Source organism: Ruditapes philippinarum, unplaced genomic scaffold (genome assembly GCF_026571515.1).
Source record: "Ruditapes philippinarum isolate M1 unplaced genomic scaffold, ASM2657151v2 ctg1637_1_1_1_1, whole genome shotgun sequence".
In the NCBI taxonomy this organism is placed as follows: domain Eukaryota; kingdom Metazoa; phylum Mollusca; class Bivalvia; order Venerida; family Veneridae; genus Ruditapes; species Ruditapes philippinarum.
This window is the reverse complement of record NW_026864156.1, coordinates 51,019-59,895: the sequence shown is the minus strand read 5'-3', so window position 1 is coordinate 59,895 and position 8,877 is coordinate 51,019. Positions and strand designations below refer to the sequence as shown.

The 8,877-nt window shown below is 34.6% G+C and overlaps 1 long non-coding RNA gene across 1 annotated transcript; it reads left to right on the top strand.

Annotated features, from left to right (window-relative positions):
- Positions 1 to 6,087: 6,087 nt before the first annotated feature.
- LOC132724630 (uncharacterized) lies at positions 6,088 to 7,672 on the top strand. The gene is made up of 2 exons (XR_009624937.1): positions 6,088 to 6,589; positions 7,324 to 7,672. It is a non-coding gene; the product is annotated as an uncharacterized LOC132724630 (long non-coding RNA).
- Positions 7,673 to 8,877: the final 1,205 nt, after the last annotated feature.

Here is an 8,877-nt window from a genome sequence, read left to right as displayed (position 1 = left end):
GTGAAGGTTGTAAAAAATAAACCAATTTGTTTTTGTTTAGTGCCACCAATGCTGTGTTCAGTGTTTTAACTGTAGTAAATTGGCTACAAGACTTATTTCAGCACTGATATTCAATTCAATGTTTATTTAACTTAAACAATTAAAAAAATGAGTTACCTTCACTTGGATTTGAACTTCAGACCTCTCGCTTCCTAAGCGAGCGTGTAAGCTCCTCGACCACGGCTTGAAGAAATCCACATTATACGCAATTAGGGTTTGTAATCCTTATTAATTTCGATATATTTCGTTCACGGTAAACCTGCTTTTTAACACTTATGTAAATAATCATGGAGCTTGATATAAGCATGTATATCTTTAAAGAATAAGACAATATGAGAAATCTTCGACCATTCGGGAACTTTTTTTCCCCGAGAAAGTTTAAAAATTAATGCGCCTGTCATTTGACAATGTTTACGCAGTGATCTCCCCTTCATTTTTTTCGGCGTTAGTGTACATATAAAGGGACATAACTGCTTCGAGGAGTTTAAACTACTTTCGGATTTTGCAAATAAGCACATCAAGGTCTGAAATTTCGCTACCGTTATTTGTTTGGTCTGACGACCCAGCAAATAAAAAATAAAATTTTCTTCGTTTAAACAAAGTGCATTAGGAGAAAATTATTTCCCCTGATTTTGTTCCTGTCGGATCACAAAAAGGCGCTATTCGCGCCTAAATCAGCACGTAATTTTCAGAATAGCGTTGTACAAAGAAGAAAATTCAATTCCTTTTCAATCTATCGATAATGGTTCAACTCTACAGGCTCAATTAGCTGAGATATCTGGCAGCTTTCTTCACAAAGGCAAGACGTTACAGAATTGAGAGAAGAGGTGCGTGGCAAGAATATTTCCGTCGGCAAATAGGTGAATAAAATAAAATCGGACATTGATATTACCTGGAAACGACAAGGTAACAAAGTTCAGTATACTGTTAACAGTGACATTATTGACTTACTGAATCAAGCCATTTGGGCAATTGACAATAATAAATACGCCTACTGCCGAGAGAAAATTTCGGAGGTTTTGAACAAAGAAAAGCATCGTCAAAAGCTTATACGTATTGCAGATACGTCCAAAGCAGGCTGGGAAACGGTCAATTGCGATACCGCTAATTCACTGGCAAGCGATTCCGAGGATAACACTAAACTCCGCAAAGCAGAGAATCAGGCTCTTAAGAAACGTAAATCATAAACATCTAAACGTCTCCAGTCTTCTCGCAAAGTGCCACCGACTTCTACTGTCACTTCCGGTGCACTTTTCAACAATCCTATTGCTTTTCGCAATAATGCAGACGACTTCTTTCCGGTCCTGCCTTCAAGGGGAACAAGACCTTTTCGAGGCTTCAACAGTTTCACACCAAAATAGGGAAAATAAGAATCCCTAAAGAAAGCCCAACACGGTATAATTGAAAATGTTGCAGGCTCGGTTTGATTGAGCCTGTTCATGGACGGTACTGTCAAGTGCAAACTACCGTACATGCCCCCTAGCACCGGCTTAAGCAGAATTCAATATTTACTATGAACTTGTACAATTTTGAATTTTGAAACATCCGCAGATGTATTCATATGGCGGTTTTCATGCAACCTTCAATGTGACACGTAAGTGCCATTTCATGAAAAGCGGCATATGGTCCCCAAGTAAAAAATGCCCCAAACGAGAAAACAATTCTTCCACCAACGGATCATGTTTCTCCTGCGGTTCATTCGATAACTTCAGGCGCTTCTGTCCCTATGTCAACGGTCCCACCGACGATAGATCAGCACGGTGTCCAGTCAAGAAGCAATGAAAATCCGGGTCATTTATCTATGGAAGATGAGTATTATTCTCATGTTATAAACTGTCATTATACGCAAGAAAATCATTTAACAAATAACTATTTTGAATATGAATCTGGTCAAAAAGACATTATAGTACGTAGTCGATTGAAAAGTCATGTAGAATTCTGGATAAATATAGGTTCAATTCTTTTGTAATAGATACAATTAGACAAGGTTATAAAATACCGTTTGTTTACTTCTGTTCCTCATTCGTGTATTTTGCCTAACAACAAATCCGCTTTAAAAAATCAAATTTTTGTTAGCGAAGCTATATCAGATTTATTGGATAGAAATTTAATTGAGTTGTATGATAACATTCCATTTATTGTTAATTCGCTTACTGTGTCAAATAGAGATAACGGTAAAAAACGTTTGATTCTTAATCTCAGGGAGGTTAACAAACATCTATGGAAACAATATTTCAGGTATGACGATCTCAGGGCCGCATTGTCTTTTTAGCTCACCTGAGCTTGCTCAGGGTGAGCTTTTAGGATCGGTGAATGTCCGTCGTCTGCTGTCCGTCGTACGTCCACAATTGCTTGTGAACACACTAGTGGTCACACTTATGACTCAATTATCATCAAACTTTGTCAGGATGCTTGTTTAGTCAATTGCTCGGATGAGTTCGAAACTGGGTCATTTCGGATGGAAAACTAGGTCAAAGGAGCTAAAAATAGAAAAACCTTGTGAACACTCTAGTGGTCACATTTTTAACCCAATCATCATCAACCTTTGTCAGAATGCTTGTTTAGATTATTGCTTGGATGTGTTAGAAGATGGGTCATCTCCGATGAAAATCTAGGTCACAGGAGCTATAAATAGAAAAACCTTGTGAACACTCTAGTGGTCACATTTTTGAACCAATCATCATCAAACTTGGTCAGAATGCTTGTCTAGTCGATGCTTGGATAAGTTTGAACATGATTTATCTCGGATGGAAAACTAGGTTACAGGAGCTAAAAATAGAAAAACCTTGTGAACACTCTAGTGTCACATTGTTGACTTAATTATCATCAAACTTGGTCAGGATGCTTGTCTAGGTAATTGCTCGAATGTCAAGCTCGAATATGGGTCACCTGGTGTCAAAAACTAGGTCACACTGCTCAAATATGGATAATCCTTGTTAACACTAGTGGTCACATTTTTGACACACCTGTCATAATACTTGGTCAGAACGCTTGTCTATGTAGTTGTTCGGATGAGTTTGACGGGTCAGGTGAGCGATCTAGGGCCATCTTGGCCCTCTTGTTTAAATAAACAATGCTGGATGATTAAATTCGACATACATTCGGCATATCATTTTATAGATATTTTTCCACAGCATACTTAATATTTGGGTTTTTCTTGGCCAGATAAAAATGGTGTTGTTACATATTATAAATTTTTAGTGTTACCTTTTGGACTTTCCACTAGTCCCTGTGTTTTCATACCCAAAAACGAAAAATGAGTATAGACACATGTCCAACATTTACAGTTTTTAGGATCAGATATTGAATCAGATTCAGGAATTATTTCTATTCCTCAAGTAAGAATTGATAAATGTTCAAAAACAGTGGAGAAAATAAAATTTGGTATAATAAAACATAGCCGGATACCCGTTCGTTTGCTAGCTAGCTTCATCAGTCAAGTCATCTCCATGTCAATAGTGTTAGGTTACGTTACACAAATTATGACCAGATATCTAAGTATTGACTTAGTAAAGATCTGGAAACGAAGTGATCCCTCGGGAGCATTAATCACAACAAAATTACAAGAGAATTGCAGACTCGGTTTGATTGAGTCTATACATGAGGGATTATGAATATGTGCAACATCCCTCAAGTCCCCTAGCACCGACTTGAGCGGTACTCAATTCTCAACACTTAATAGTGCTGGCATCAATGATCCCGATGGACCAGAAAAATATAACAACACTGAAGTGAAGTACGGGGCAACTTTTTACAGCTGCCACACAGCACTTGGCACCTGCTGTTGTGAAGTATAAAGATCTAGTAAAGTCGCCCCATTGGGATTTCTTTATAAAACTTTCACCAGAAAGCAAAGATCAATTAAAATTCTGGGAACATGAGTTAAAACATTTGAATAACAGAAAAGTGTTTGATGATATTTCCTGCAATAAAATAGTTTATTCAGATGCAAGTTGTATGGGCTACGCTGGTTTTTAGGTAAATACTTCAGGAAGTATAGCACACGGGATTTGGTCATCCGATGATCTCAGTCTTCCACATGGAGGGAGCTATTTGCTGTTTATAGAGTGTTAAAATATAAACCACAAATACTTTGTTTTCAAAATGTCAAATGGTTTACTGATAACCAGTCTGTTAGTAAAATTGTAAAGAAAGGTTCCATGGTTCACGATTTGCAGAGTATAGCTATAGACATTGATAGATATTGTTTGAATCACTCAATTTAAAGTGACATTGAATGGATACCTAGATCTGAAAATGAAAAAGCAGACTATCTTTCAAAAATTTGTGATGTTGATGACTGGGGTATTTCAAATAAAATATTAAACGCGGTGCAGAGAAAGTGGGGGTAATTTAGACGTAGACTGGTTTGCTTCGGATTATAATGCAAAATTGCCAGTATTTTATTCCAGATTTTAATGTTAATGTTAATTCTAGTGGCGTAGATGTATTTACGGAAGACTGGTCGGGGAAGTTTGGGCTTTTTGTTCCACTGATATCCATAGTATCGGAGGTTCTTAAGAAAATGTACATAGATAATGTTCAATGTGTTTTTATTGTTCCTCATTGAGTTTCCGTTAGATTTTGGCCTATTTTGTATCCAAATGGGAAATTTATTAGGAACGTGGTTGACTGGATATTGTTGCCTTCGGGAAAAGAATTTTATACATGTTGTAAAAATGGCAAGGGAATTTTTGGAAATCAGAATTTGCATTTCAATATGCTTGCTATAAGAATATCATTTAAATAATTCTATAGAGATATAGCAAGCTAGATAGATTTTATTTGTTTGTTATAATTATTTTTATAATAATTTGACATCGAATTGTTTTGAAGCTACAATAGCTAGGTTTTGCAGCCATGGTAATAGCAAGGATTTGCAGTCATGATCATATTAAGGCTTTGCAACCATGATAGTAGTTAGGCTTTGCAGCAAGGCTTTGCAGCCATGAAAATAGCAAGGCTTTGAAGTCATAATAATATCAAAGCTTTGCAGCCATGATAATAGCAAGGCTTTGCAGCCATGATAAAAGCAAGGCTTTGCAGTCACGATAATAGCAAGGCTTTGAAGCCATGATAGTAGTTAGGCTTTGCAGCCATGATAATAGCTATATTTTCAACCAATTTATATAGTTAGGCTTTGCAGCCGTGATTACAGCCAAACCAGTTTTAAAAGGCTTTGTAATCGGAATAATAGTTCGACTTATCAATTATGATAATAATCAAATACATAAGGTTCTACAACCATGATACATTTTATTAATTATGAGCCACGATAGTAGTAAATTTACACGAGTTTTGCCTCAATGTAGTTTTGAGCAGATTACTGCAGGACTGCAGTTATGTATGATTAAGTATTGTTCTCTGAATCGTAATTTCTGTTTATAACAATTTCTTATATTTTGAGTTTTTATTTCATAATATTTATAAACTTTAATTTTTATAGTACATAATGCAAGTTCCATTGGAACTTGTAAACATTGATTTCTTTATCCATGCTTCATCTATTTTAATTAGAATTTTTAATCTAAAATATTATTTTACGATTATTTTTTCAGTGTCATAAAAAAGATATAGATGAGCTTCCGGTTAAGCTGGTGGATAAAGTAACCCTATTGCCACAGATACATTCTAGAGCTTTTAGCATGTGCAAAAATTATAATAGTGCGTTTAACAGATGCATTAAGTGGACCATGTTAAATGATCTGGGTAGTGGGGACATTTTGCCTGCTAGTGAGTTGCCGTTAGTCTTATATTTGACGTCTTTAAAACAAAGACTAGTATGGTAAAAATGTTTTACAATCAGCAAAGCGTATTTTGTCAAAACCGGTGTTTAAAAAAAGAACCAATTACCGTAGAATTACTTTCTTCTATTTTTGATAACTTATATGTTGATAAAATTTTAGGTCACAGAGAATTATTTGTGCTTTTCTACTTTCATTTTCTGGATTTTTAAGAAGTTCTGAATCTAGATTTTTCAAGTACACATATGAAAATTTTTATTGAGTCCAGCAAAACAGATCAGTATAGAGATGGATCTTTGGTTATTGTCACAAAGTGAAAGTACGTTTGTAAAATATTGCATTATATTTTCACGCCGAACCTCATTTTTACTCTATATTCATTGATGTGAGATTGCATCATTTTTTGTTCAATTTAGAGTTTTCGGGTGAAATTATTATTTAGAGTATTTTTATGGTTTGCATAAATTTCCATGTCTCAATTTAAACATTTTGCCGTTTACTTCACAAAAATCCTTTCAGTAATAAGAAAGTTACATTTTTGTTTTATGAACCAGATATATGTATTATGTCTGTATTTGAAGGACGGGCCTTTATTTCACATAACTATTTTTCCCGCCGTCCCAGCTTTATTTCGTGCAAATCGATTTTTCATGTTTAGCACGATTTGTTTTCCCGCTCAGTACTCAGTAGTTTGCTATATATTGACTAAATTTTAAGTGACATATTGCAATGCACTGGACGTTATACAGGTCACTATGACGGTGACAGACAAATTATATTTGTTATAAAATTACAGCTTGTACAAGGTAAATTTAATTTTCTAGTGATTTTGTTTCATAAATTTTTGCTATTTCGTTAAATACTATTTTCTATTAGAATTATAGTTTATTTGATTCAGGTTTAGTTATTTGGCAGTAATTTACTGTTTTCTAAATTTTTGCAGATTAAATTTTAAAAGCTCTTTTTATTCTAGTGTTTCGCTATTGCAAATTTATACCGAGACATGTTAATTGATGTATGTTAATTGAAGTTTTAATTATATTGTAATTGTATAGGAGCCGTGAAGATTTTATAGATATATATATATATATATTCATAAATAATTTATTATGGTTCTACCGTATTTGTGTAACTTTATGTAAAATGCTGCAGTATCGTAATGATTTGTTTCAATCAATTTAATTTACGTTATCATCTTACTTCATTTCATTTATCATCAGTTTTTGTTATAAGTAAATACAACGTATCAAAACTAACGTATCTCGAGAGAAGGATCTTCAGTGGCATGATTTTGGAAGACGTTTATTTATTGGTGGTTATTATGTGGCGTATATTTGAATATATTTGAAACGCAGTATTATGCGGATGTGATTGAATTTTTGTTCCACGGAATGTATGGTGTACTATAGTGGACATTTTGTTTATTCAAAGAAGCACGTTATTTTATTGGAAACCGACAAAGGTCGAGTCTTTTCCAAGGGACTTTATTATACCCTTATGTTTGATTTTCATGGAACTTACCATGTTTTATACTTTGTAGCTTCTTATTTGAGGACACACCCGAAGATGACACGGGCCCTCCACACGTATGTCCATGGCTAAAGGGTGACGCATGCCCTTGTTCAGGATCCTATCAACTGTGCCAACACTGTAGGAAGTACAGTTACGCTTGATAAGATTTTATACAAGACGCCCGCCATTGTGACGAATTTTGTTGAACAACGCCACCACTTTATTGATACATCATGACAGAAACTTTACGGGAGAAATAGACTGAGATACGTTGATAGTGTTTGTTTGTGCAGTGACTTATCATAGTAGTTTATCATATACAATCATTTTTCATTTATAAATATTCATTTCTGTAAATAAATTTGTATATATTTTTCTGTTCTGAGTTGTTGGTTGTTTTAGATAGCAATTGTGGTCGACCTGGTATCCCATCGTAGTCCCTATTGTGTGACATTTGGTGACCTCGACGTGATTGGATACCGGTTGACTATAGTTGTTATCTGAAACAAACCACACTCATTTTACTGCAGCTAGGTTATATAGCTAACACTAGAAACTTTGGTTTTTATTTTAAGTAAAAAGTTTTATTTACAATTAAAAGTTAAATTTAGTTTACTTAAAGGTAGTTAAATTTTGTATCACTTTTAATTATTTTCTTTTTTTTATATTTCGTGTGATTATAATTTCTTAACATTTTCAGATTGATACTGTGACAAATGAAACGGACTTGTGTGCGTGACAGCTATCCAGCTGAGAGGTTATAACAGCCACACAGACCCGACAGTGGACGTTTGGACGTTTAGGGTGAGTTCGTTCCATTTTCCTCCTTTTAGGTGTCACTTTATGATGAGACCACCAGTTTTGTAATCTGAAAGTGACCTTTCGGTAAAACACCGGAAGTACACATATACACACATACACTCTGCAATTTAAGGTACTACCCGCCTTGTGTACTTTTTCTAGATAAAGAAACTGTGTCTGTTATCTAGGTGAACATTTAATTTATTGTCATTTACAATTTTACTTTGTGTTTACTTTGTGTCTGTAGTATATTGAAACTGGCCATATACCTTTTATATTTTTGCACTGTGGGGTAAGTGCTACGTGACATTGAGTTTTGGGTCGTAGTTTGGACTTTGAAGTTTAAAGTATTTTGAACAGTTTTAATTATTGCCTACTGTCTACTGTACACTTAAGATTATTATTATACAACCTTAGTGAGATACTTAGATGTGTTTGAAACTTAGTGTTTGTAGTGGTGAGGTATAGTGTTTAGAATATATGATACATTGTTTATTTTAGTACTGTGTACAGTGAAGGTACATTTTGATTATAGCGCTAGAGTGATAAATGCGTTTAATTATATGGTGTTACACTGAGGTGTAGTGTTATAGTGCACCGAGATTGCACTTAGTGAATATAGCGTTTTGTGTTTAAGGGTTGTAGTGTTACCCTTTAATGATACTTTGATATCATTGTTCTACCTCACGGTAAGATTTTACTTGTATCCTAAGTTGTTGTTGTAGTAGTGTTACAGTGTAGGAAATATACATAATAAGTTCAAGATGACTAGTGTAAATGA